This window comes from Delphinus delphis, chromosome 21 (genome assembly GCF_949987515.2).
Source record: "Delphinus delphis chromosome 21, mDelDel1.2, whole genome shotgun sequence".
In the NCBI taxonomy this organism is placed as follows: domain Eukaryota; kingdom Metazoa; phylum Chordata; class Mammalia; order Artiodactyla; family Delphinidae; genus Delphinus; species Delphinus delphis.
The window spans coordinates 10012215-10024709 of record NC_082703.1 but is presented as its reverse complement, the minus strand read 5'-3'; the positions used below and the strand labels follow the sequence as shown (position 1 = coordinate 10024709).

Genomic DNA, 12495 nt, shown 5'->3' with positions numbered 1-12495 from the left:
CACCTCCCATGGTTTCTTATTTCTTAAACCTCCCCTGGTTTCTTATGAACCAAGATTTTTGGTTTTTAAATCTTTAGGAGGCACTGCATCATCTGACACATAACAGATGCTCAAAAATTATTTTTCAAATGAAAGAATGAAGGGGTATAAAAGGAAAATCACAGGATTAGTGGGTTAGACATAGTGTAACCTCCCTAGATTCAGTTTCCTCATCTGTAAAATGAGACAGGTTTAGATGAACCTGTGTGCTTCTTCCTGCTTTAAAACATTCCTGGACTTCATGAAAATATTACTCAGAGCAACCCAGTGATTATTTCATGATAGAATAACCTAATATTAAATTTCACAAACTATACTCTGGTCAATCAAGTATGAATTCAAAGATGGAAAGATTTTTTTTTCTTTTTCTTAAAATGTGTTCTCCAGTTGCTGGATGAAATGTGTTAGTTCTGGAAAGAAGCCAATTCTAGGCTTGGGGAAGAGTTAAGAGCCAATAGAGACATTACTTTTAATTATATTAAAAGCATCTTGTAAATTTCCCATCAGTTATAACATAATTTCTCTCCATTAATCATTGAAGGACAAGTGTTGGTAGTTTGGCCTATTGGGACTACAATGTGGATATAGAATATTACCTGAATCTCTTCAAGTTTTGTCAGTCTAAAAGACACAAATACACAAACATACAAGTACACACACACACATATATACACACAAACACATATACACACAAACACACACTCAACCAAAGAAAGATAGGGTTTGAAATTAAAAAGTAGTTTGATGTAAGGAGGGGGAAAGTGGGTGAGTATACATCGATAGGACATTTGGGATAAGGGATTCAAGTCAATAATGGACGCTAATCATAGAAACTGAAGTCAGCTACACATTTCTTCTTTGGGGCCAGGCAGGGGGATGGGTAGCAAGGTCAGGCTGAAAAATCAAGTCACAAGGTCTAATTCTGGCTCTGCCATTAACATCTTTTGTGACCTCGGTTAAGTCAATTCTTCTCCAGGATCTATTCTTGGACCAGGTTAGCCACGCAAAAATCTACCTATTTATTGCAGTGTGGTTCCTCCCAGAATTAACCTTCACTGACGTGCGCTCTCAATGATATGCTTGGTTTTTATGAAAGGCCATTACAAAAAAAAATAACTAATGTAAATTATTCTGGGTGTTCTAATAATATGAATTATTTTACTTCTAATACAAGTATAAATCTATACACAAGCACTGGAGATGATATTTACTTTCTCTTTATGAAATTTCCACATGAAAAAAATTCTCATAGAATTTCATTGGAGGAAAACTGCCTCTTCTTCCTGAAACTTACCACAGCAGTTATATGTTAGTATGTTTCACATTTTTCCTGCTACCAGAATGCCCAAAGCCTCTTTTTTCTTTCTCTTTTGACTTAAACTCTAACAAAAATAATATAGTCTTATTATATATATATAATTCTGCAATCCAAAGTTAATCATATTAACATTTTAATACGCGCCCATTAAGTTTTCTTGTGGGTAATTTTGAGATCACTCTACACATGCAATTTTGTGTGCCTCTTTTTTTGCACAATATCATGCTAGCATTTTCCCATATCGATAGCAAAATTGCTTCATGGGGTTTTTGGTTTTTGTTTTTTCATTTTTAAAAATTTATTCTATGCTTATTTTAGTTTTGTTTCCAGGACAGTCTCAGTAAATTTGGTTGAATAATTCTTTTGCATATAGCATTTTTTCCCCATGTCCTTGGTAAATTTGTTATTTTCTGGGTTTTTTAATTAAAGTACAGTTGATTTCCAATGTTGTGCTAGTTTCTGGTGTATAGAAACAGCAGTATATGTGTTCTTTCTCATATTTTTTTCCAGTATAGGTTATTACAAAATATTGAAATATAGTTCCCTGTGCTATCCAGAAGGACCTTTTTGTTTATCTCTTTTATATATAGTAGTTTGTGTTTGCTAATCCCAAACTCCTGGGTGTGGACCTGCCTCTCAGCTGTACTCTTCGGCAGTCCACCTCTAGCTATCTTAGAATAAGCCTTCTCAAGTGATCTCCATCGTGTGTTGCCCCAAGCATGGACATGGATTCAGCCATGAATTCCAAAACAGAGCTGAGTCCAGGCTGTCGCATACCATACAATAACCTTTGGCTGAAAGTTGGGTGAAGACATAAGGGGGTTATAACACACACACGTGTACAAACACACACACACACACACACACACACACACACACACCCCTTACAGAACCACCTTCCCTTTTTGCCCCCACCTCCCAAGATGCCAGCACTAGGCAACCAGCGCCTCCTCTTGGGAAATCTGGGAACCACGGGCCTCTCCTTCCAACTCATAGACCCCAGGACCAGCTGAGCAGTGGCCCCTCCTCGGAGGTCTGACTTCCATCTCCATGGGGCTCCTCCTTTAACGATTTAAATTTTAACTATTCCAACCTCTTCTCCTTGTGGCCTCAGCCCTAGAGGTGATAGCTGCTTCTTTTGGTTGCTACCCCCGTGAAACCCTTTAGGTCACTAGTTAACAACTTTCGGCCTAACTGATCATTCTTTCTGTGAAATTCTGTCAGTCAAGGAACTGTTCTGGTTCTGCCTCCTGGCTGGGCCTTGACTGAAGAACGGCAGAGCTGAGATTCAAACCCACGCAGGTAGGTGTCAGAGGCTCTGGCCCACCACCAGGTAGGGAAAAACACAAACAAAAAGTAAAGCAAGTATTTTCCTTCCGCTGTCATCACCGGCCAGCCTCTCCTCACCCGGAATCTCAGAGACGCTATTTCACCCATGAGAGAGGCAACTTTTGACCAAACTGTGGAGACCAATTCAGCGCCTCCTTGCTTCCAGTCCAACACAGGATCTGGGCCTTAACTCTGCAGAACCTACAAGGTGTTTTTCCAGAACACAAGAAGCGTCAGCCCTCAAAGTGCAGTCAAGGCTCCAGCTCTAACGACACACGGCAACAGTGACATTTTGAAAAGAAAGCTGCTGTTTTTCTTAGGTTTCACATACCTGGGCCCCAATTCCTTAGGGGAGCGCAAGGGCAGTGGCTGTGCTTCTCAAGAGCCTCTTCAAGGGGAAACACACTTTGAAGCACAAGATGTGATAAGTGGGACAGCCTGAAACGGGGAGGCAGAGACCTAGTCCCACCACACCCCACCCTCACTCCCCCCGAAGCAAACACTCGTGGTCATGGCAGTTTTCCCTGGAATATTTACTCAATTCATTAAAGCTGCTTTGGCAGCAAATAACTGAAATGAAATGAATAATTCAAGCTAGCTTAAGCACGAACTTGGTTATTTGAACTCAGCGGTGTATCACAAAACCTCAGGGCAGATTTGAACGCTGCCGGACTTAGAAAGGGGTGAGAAACAGGCACTAAGAAGGCAGCTGGACTCTTTTCTCCCTCATTTTCCCTCCTGATGCTCTGATTTTTTAGGTCCATGTCATTCTCTCTCTTCTCACCAGCTTTTCCAGCACACCTCTGCTCTTACATGAGTAAGCCCGCTTATGGGTAAGTCCCTAGAGGGACTAAACCTCTCTCTGGGTCCTAGGTCAGGGGTCCACTCCGGTTCCAATCTACTGCTTAGGGGGTCAAGTTGATGTTTTACAAAATAGGGAGCCAAGTTCTTTATTTGGGGAGGCAGTGGGCAGGAAAGGAGCGATCAGTAATTCAGCTAGGCTCTCCCTCTGACCGTGAGATTTCCACTGCTCTTATCATGAATATCTAGTGCTCATCTATTATTCAATTCCGTGGCAGATATTAATTTTCAGGAAAAGAAATCATTCACTAACTGTCATCAGCTGTAGTCTTCCAAATGCTTAAAGAAAATTAAATTTCTAACTAATACTGGAGTCCGTGATACAGCCACCTTGCTGCAAAAATTAGGGAAGGACAAAACAGAAAGTATAACAGAAGAGGAAAGGTTTACCAAGGAATTAGGTACCCTGTGGGCATAATAAACGTTAAGCCAGATTTATTGTTATTATAATAGGTACGATAGCATAGTCTCACTAGTAAAATACTTAATATGATTATAATGTGTATAGCACATAATATGGCAAAGACCTTTGGGTAACGCACGAGGGAGGGGGGTAATGGTAATCATGTCCTTGCTGAAAACCCCCCTAGGGGCCGCATCGCTGAGCAAGAAGAGACCTATCCCCTGGGGGCTGTTCCCGAGGCCCAGACAAGGGCACAGGCCATTCTGAATGACTGAGTCTCCCAGCTCTGGGAGTGTGTTCTTCAGGCCAACTTCATTCATTTCCAACCTAGGCCTCCCCAGCCGCCTCTTCTGCCTCTTAGACCTACACACCCCACCGGGCACAGTCGGCACCCTTGGGACGCTGTTTCATCACCAGGTGGGACCTGGTCTGCTCAGGTGAATCCGCCTTCCTTACCATATAACCCATCTCAGTGAGGGAACCTGGCGGCTGGCTGCCCCCCGGGTACACGGGCACAGTTTGGAGCCATCTACCCCAATGCCATTCCAGCCCAAGTAGCATCCTCTCAGATCCTCACATGTTTTGTCATATGACTCACCTGCTTCACCCTGAATGAACACCTGCACGGCTCCCTTTGTCTCGGCTTCTCTCATCAGGGGCAGGAGAGGTGACAGCTGTCAGGATAAAGATGAGGTGACAAGTTAGACTGTGAGGGACCTCCCAGTGCCTGAACTCAAGTCCCAGCCCAGTGGTTCATCCTTGTTCAGTTGGGGAGGAAGAAGGTTTCCTCCACCCTTCTTGGTGCTTCTGGTCGGTCTAAGGATTAAATTGACGTGAGACAGATTAAACGTTGAATGACATGGATCCACGGGAGAGACCCAGGAAAACAGAGTAACTCACCAAAATGGCTGAAGCCCTCACCTGAAATGCCATCTTCAGCTAAAGGCAAAAGAGGATTTTGCTGGTAGTGGTTTGGGACTTGGAAGGGGAGGAAGGCAATTCACATGGAGATGGAAAAGCAAATGTTTGGTAAATGTTTGCAGTGGGACCCAGCATGGACTCTGATCCTTAGGCATTTCCCCCACCACACGGAGCCCATACTCTCTGCTGATGTCTCTGGTGACAGCTCTATTCCGGCAACAGGCCCGCTACACAAATTCTTCTTTTTTTTTTTTTTTTTTTTTGCGGTACGTGGGCCTCTCACCACTGTGGCCCCTCCCGTTGAGGAGCACAGGCTCCGGACGCGCAGGCTCCGGACGCGCAGGCTCCGCGGCCATGGCCCACGGGCCCAGCCGCTCCGGGTCACGAAACCGCGTCCCCTGTATCGGCAGGCGGGCTCTCAACCACTGCGCCACCAGGGAAGCCCCGCAAATTCTTTTAGGCAGTTGGGGAGAAGGTCAAAGTTTCTTCGGGAGTCTTTTGGCCCTTAATTGTTCCCACCCCCCTCGAAATAATCTGCATAACAAAGGGGCATTTTGGGGTGGCTACAGTTTCAAATCAGCATCTTTCCAAGTTTATAGTTAAAGAGACCAAGCTCAGACATTTTACTAGTAAGGAAAATATAGATGAAAGAAAGGAAGGATGGAAGGAAGGAAGGAAGAAAATTAAATTATACGATATATATGTATCATATATATTTATATATCATATATTATATATGTATATATGATACAAATATGTATATAATATATATGTGTCATATATTCAGTATATATATGATGTACATACATACACATACACATATATTTGTGTGTGGGGAGGTGTGAGTGCTATTTTAAGAGCTCTGTAAAATTCTGTTGTTATGAACTATATTGTCCCCAAGGAAAGAGCCACCCCTACCCACTTTCAAGTCAACATCACAGGATTACATGAGTGAAAGCCTAGGGCCTCACACCAAAAGAAGCAAAAAAAGACAGAATGGTCAACTTACATAATAATAATAACAGTAATTACTTCCATTTGTGAATTTTTACTGAACACCAGACACTCTGCTCAGGGTCTTATTCAATTCTTTCCTTTACTCCTCACTAGAATCCTAGGAGTTAATTCTACTAGTATCTGCATTTTATAAAAGAGGAAATGAAAATTTAAAGATCAAATTACTTGCAGGGTCACAGAGCTAGTAGGAGGGAGGCTTCCAACTTCTCCCTTGCTGTGAGTAAGATGCCTGTCTTCTTCCTCCATTTATAGCAAGTTTGACCCACCAGTCGGGGGCGTCCTGAATAAGCCTGGCACCTAGCATCCCCTTCACGGATGTCATGTCCCTGACATCTTGAAAGGGTGGGCAGATGTAGCAGGCCGTCTGTTGTGCCTCTAGCATCCCATCCACTTGTGACGTGTCAACGGAAAGAAAAAGGCACAATGTAAAAATTGTGAGTTAAAATTTATTCAGGGGCCTGACTGAGGACTACAGCCCAGAAGACAGTCTCTCTGATAGCTCTGGGGAGCAGCTTCAAAGACGTAAAGGAGCCAGGAGATATATGAACTGTTTTGCTAGGAAAAACGTGTAGTCAAGCATCAATAGATTACTGCTATTACTATTTCCCATTCTATATATGGAAAGATGCAAGAATCTGGGGCCATAGGAAAATTTTCCTTAGATATGCATCTTAACTATCTAAGGGCCAGTATGTCCAAAGCACAGAATGTTTCCTGGTTTTGTCCATCCCGAATTCCCCTCAGGGTGCACTGTCAGTGAGCAACTGCAGTGGCTAATGGCTTGGTCCTTGAAGAACTGGAATGACAGGCAACATTTTTTCTTTATAGACAGATGTGTCCTCACTCTCTGTCTGTGACCTTCATCAGCCATTTGTACCATGTTAGGGAGAGAAAAGGACATGAGCGAGAGGGTAAGATGGAGCAAAGCACCTCTCTGTAATAACCCCCCACAAAACTGAGGTATTGCAGTCAATCCAGTGGCTGTTCAAACTCCAAAGCGCTCTACCTGACACGCTTTCAGTGTCCTCATTTTACAAAGAGCGGAACAATTCTATTAATGAGATTAGCTTTGCCTAAACATTAATTAACCTCCAAGAATAGGAACACATGATAAAAGTGAATCCTCTTAAACCTTTGAGAACCAGATTCCTATCACTCCATTAAAAAGAGATTTATGCCAACATTGACACTGGCCTTGTGAGAAACACACAGACACAGTCTCCGAATCCTCAACTAATAAGGCAGCTCACTTCCCTTTGGTGAGCATTCAAGGTCACATTTTTAAAATTTATTTTTTACTGAAATAACATCAGTTTAGAACATCATATAAGCTTCATGTGCACAACATTATATTTCTACTTCTGTGTACACTACAGCATGCTCCCCACCAAAAGTTTCATTTCCATCTGTTGGTTACAATTTTAAATATTTTCCCAGCATCGTTTTTTCCTGCTTTTCTGTCTTATTACCTTTGAGTCACTGCAGGGGAATAAATCCATAACTTAGTAGGTAGATCTTTTAAATTTTCATTTAGAAACTCCTTAGTGTGGCTTTTGTGGAATTTTTACAAAATTCAAGTATATTTGAGTTCATTAGTACTTGTTTTATTATTGTTTAATTGTATCTATATTTATCCACAGTCGAGTTTTTAGAATACTGTCTAAGAAGTGGCCTCATGTTAATTAAGAGGATACAAAATAAAATTATAAAAATCTTCAGCATTTTTAAACATTTAACCACCAAGGATATAATAGAAGAGTCTTGATTTCCTAGACTGTGTGAGGAATGGCCCTTCTGTTCATTACCTTTGAGACTTAAATGACACAATGTGTTACTTCACCCTGGAAAATCATGAATGATACATGGCGAAGTGTGTGATGAGTATACTTTCTCAACCTATATTGTCCTGTGAGGTTCTTTGCTCAAAAAATTGCACTGAATGGGATGCATTCTTCTGTGAAGGACTCATAAACAGAACGATTTCCCAACAATATTGAATCGCCAAAGGGTGAAAACCTGATTATATTCTGATCACGGAAAATAAGTAATGGTTCCTTTTCTGTAAGTGAATGGAGATAAAATGGTTAAAATGTCATCAAACAGCCCTGATCTTTCTCCTTTTATGAAAGCAAAGTAAGAAAGGTCAGAGGATCACTTAGAATTTTGCAGAAAGTGAGGAAAGGATGATGGGTTAAAGAAGAAAGAACCCCCAGAAAAAATTATTATAACACCAATTGGAGGAAGAGACATTCTAGGAGGGAGGAATAGCAATAAACTGAAACATTACTGTTTCAAAATCATTTTCTTATTATCTCTTTTATGCTCCAAAAGAGCTATGAAACAGTTGATTTATTCACTCATCTTGTTGAAGATTGGATTCCAGAGGCTTAGTACGGTGTGTAACGTATGACAAGCCTAATGAGGAAAAAGGGAGATAAAAGAAGAAATAAAGCCAGGGCAGATGCTACGTGAAGCTAGGAATAATAAAGCTATTATGATTATTGCTCTGTGACCTAGGAGAGGGTCAAGGACGTCCTAAGTCAACGGTAAAAAGTGGTAGATCCTAGATTAGGTCATTTAACTAGCGTTCTTTCTCTTAAAAGAATCGACAATTACCAATGAGGGAGACCCTAACAGTAACAGATAAAATAGGCTGCAAGTTCTCTTCAAGGAATTTAGATTTTTGCAGATTCACTTCTGTATGCTTTTCCTACCACCACCTGAACTATGGTCATTGCACAAAAGTCACTCTACGTCCATGTCAAGTTGTCTTATGAAAGAACCTTGTGAAACCGGATTGGTCTAACGGGCTCTCACCTCTGCCTCCATTCTTCTGTGTGTTTCTCCCAGCCCATAGAGTATTTTCGTGCCCTCTCATGAACACAGATGACTCTGTGTAATACTCCTCGGTGATCTGGTAGCTTTGAGAGCTGTTGCTACTGGGCAAGTCTGGGAAGTAAGCTGGGTGTGGGGTTTGTGATCACGACAAGGAGAGGTGGTAATAATCATACATAAGGAGGTAGCCTGCTAGAGGGGTTAAGAGTGAAGTGCGTGGAATCAGAAAGCTGTCTACAAGCCCTGCTTTGCCGTTTAGCGTATGATCCTGGGCAAGTTACTTTTCCCCTCTGCTAGTCTCCTCTTCACGTGTAAAACTGAAAAAATAGCAATAGCTGCCTCACTCAGCAGATAGGAGCATTAAAAGAGATAATACAGAAAAGCATTCGGAAGAGGGCTTGCTACATAGTAAGCGCTGAAAAGAAGACTCTATTATTATCGTATAAGTGCTGGAAGTGACTCTGTCTGAAAAAGGGAATTTAAATTGCTTCCCTGGTCCCCTCACCCGATAATTTACGGTAACAATACGGAGCCTGGGCAGGTGGAGACCCTTCTGTTGGAGAGGCGTCTGCCGCTCAGCCAGCCCTTCCCAGTGACTAGCAAAGCGGGCGGGCAGCATTTCTCAGAGAATACCGGAAAGAAAAAAAACTTCCTAAAGAAATCGATTGGTTAAAATTTACCACTCAAAGGCTCCACTTTGAACACAGGTAAAAGCAAAAGCCAAAAGGATCGAGTTTAAAGGACTGACTACAACCAATAAAGAGGCGCAAAGAGCTTTTTTAAAGAGACGACTCGGCCTGCCCAATATAATTTCTTCAAAGGAGGAGAAGGCTCACTCAGGACCCGCAAGCTCTTCACACAGCGCCCTCTGCTGAAGGCACAAGCACGGGATTCACCTTCCAGAAAGGACCACAGAGAGTGGACAGGCAAGAGATGGAGGAGGAGGGCGCCAGTGATTCCTCTTCCAACTAAAATCCACCTCCCTTCTCTTCTCTCAGCTACGCACCTTCTCAGAAGTCATCTCTGTGTGAAAGCTAAATTATAATGTCTTGTACAGTATTACTATTATTTTAAGAGCTATTTTATTATTGTTTTAAGCTCTTTGACATTACCCTACCTAGAGTTCTTTATTTACCTGTGTATTTGAATATATAGAAATAATGGGAATTCCCTGGCGGTCCAGTGGTTAGGACTCCGAGCTTTCACTGCCAAGGGGACGGGTTCAATCCCTGGTTGGGAAACTAAGGTCCTGCAAGCCCCACGGTGTGGCCAAAAAAATAAAAAGAATATACAGTAATAAGGACTTTGGAAAATGCACTTGCCTCCAGGTGAATTTTCAGTCCCCTAATCGTTTTGCCATAGATTTTTCAACCATGGATTATCCAACGACAAGTTTTAAAATTCTGACTCTAATGGTTGAGGAGGAATTTATGTGGTTTATATGTATTTCTTTTATTTTTATGTGCATTCTTATTTTTTATTATATTTTTTAACATCTTTATTGGAGTATAATTGCTTTACAATGGTGTCTTAGTTTCTGCTGTACAACAAAGTGAATCAGCTATACTTATACATATATCCCCATATCTCCCCCCTCTTGCATCTCCCTCCCACCCTCCCTATCCCACCCCTCTAGGTGGACACAGGGCACCGAGCTGATCTCCCTGTGCTATGCGGCTGCTTCCCACTAGCTATCTATTTTACATTTGGTAGTGTATATATGTCAATGCTACTCTCTCACTTCGTCCAAGCTTACCCTTCCCCCTCCCCGAGTCCCCAAGTCCATTCTCTACATTTCCGTCTTTATTCCTGTCCTGGCCCTAGGTTCATCAGAACCATTTTTTTTTTTTTAGATTCCATATATATGTGTTAGCATATGGTATTTGTTTTTCTCTTTCTGACTTACTTCACTCTGTATGACAGACTCTAGGTCCATCCACTTCACTACAAATAACTCAATTTCATTTCTCTTTATGACTGAGTAATATTCCATTGTATATATGTGCCACATCTTCTTTATCCATTCATCTGTCGATGGACACTTAGGTTGCTTCCATGTCCTGGCTATTGTAAATAGTGCTGCAATGAACATTGTTGTACATGACTCTTTGAATTACGGTTCTCTCAGGGTATATGCCCAGTAGTGGGATTGCTGGGTCATATGGTAGTTCTATTTTTAGTTTTTTAAGCAACCTCCATACTGTTCTGCATAGTGGCTGTATCAATTTACACTCCCACCAACAGTGCAAGAGGGTTCCCTTTTCTCCACACCCTCTCCAGCATTTATTGTTTCTAGATTTTTTGATGATGGCCATTCTGACTGGTGTGAGGTGATACCTCATTGTAGTTTTGATTTGCATTTCTCTAATGATTAATGATGTTGAGCATTCTGTCATGTGTTTGTTGGCAATCTGTTTATCTTCTTTAGAGAAATGTCTATTTAGATCTTCTGCCATTTTTGGATTGGGTTGTTTGTTTTTTTGATATTGAGCTGCATGAGCTGCTTGTATATTTTGGAGTTTAATCCTTTGTCAGTTGCTTCGTTTGAAAATGTTTTCTCCCATTCTGAGGGTTGTCTTTTCATCTCATTTATGGTTTCCTTTGCTGTACAAAAGCTTTTAAGTTTCATTAGGTCCCATTTGTTTATTTTTATTTCCATTTCTCTAGGAGGTGGGTCAAAAACGACCTTGTTGTGATTTATGTCAAAGAGTGTTCTTCCTATGTTTTCCTCTAAGAGTTTGATAGTGTCTGGCCTTACATTTAGGTCTTTAATCCATTTTGAGTTTATTTTTGTGTATGGTGTTAGGGAGTGTTCTAATTTCATTCTTTTCCCTGTAGCTGTCCAGTTTTCCCAGCACCACTTATTGAAGAGGCTGTCTTTTCTCCATTGTATATTCTTGCCTCCTTTATAAAAAATAAGGTGACCATATGTGTGTGGGTTTATCTCTGGGCTTTCTATCCTGTTACATTGATCTATATTTCTGTTTTTGTGCCAGTACCATACTGTCTTGATTACTGTAGATCTGTAGTATAGTCAGAAGTCTGGGAGCCTGATTCCTCCAGCTCCGTTTTTCTTTCTCAAGATTGCTTTGGCTATTCGGGGTCTTTTGTGTTTCCATACAAATTGTGAAATTTTTTGTTCTAGTTCTGTGAAAAATGCTATTGGTAGTTTAATAGGGATTGCACGGAATCTGCAGATTGCTTTGGGTAGTGCAGTCATTTTCACAATGTTGATTCTTCTAGTCCAAGAACATGGTATATCTCTCCATCTGTTTGTATCATCTTTAATTTCTTTCATCAGTGTCTTACAGTTTTCTGCATAAAGGTCTTTTGTCTCCTTAGGTAGGTTTATCCCTAGGTATTTTATTCTTTTTGTTGCAGTGGTAAATGGGAGTGTTTCCGTAATTTCTCTTTCAGATTTTTCATCATTAGCGTATAGGAATGCAAGAGATTTCTGTGCATTAATTTTGTATCCTGCTACTTTACCAAATTCGTTGATTAGTTCTAGTAGTTTTCTGGTAGCATCTTTAGGACTCTCTATGTATAGTATCATGTCATCTATAGAAAGTGACAGCTTTACTTCTTCTTTTCTGGTTTGGATTCCTTTTATTTGTTTTTCTTCTCTGACTGCTGTGGCTAGGACTTCCAAACCTATGTTGAATAAGAGTGGTGAGCGTGGACATCTTTGTCTTGTTCCTGATTTTAGAGGAAATGGTTTCAGTTTTTCACCATTGAGAATGATGTTGGCTGTGGGTTTGTCATATATGGCTTT

General features: G+C 41.2%; 1 protein-coding gene across 1 annotated transcript in view; it reads right to left on the bottom strand.

The window, feature by feature from the left end:
• FUT10 (fucosyltransferase 10) overlaps positions 1-12495 on the bottom strand; it is a 178443-nt gene that overhangs the window by 39727 nt on the left and 126221 nt on the right. The window contains exon 7 of the transcript XR_011246327.1: positions 4549-4624. The gene's annotated coding sequence lies outside the window, so the exon portion shown is untranslated. The remainder of the gene's footprint in view (positions 1-4548; positions 4625-12495) is intronic.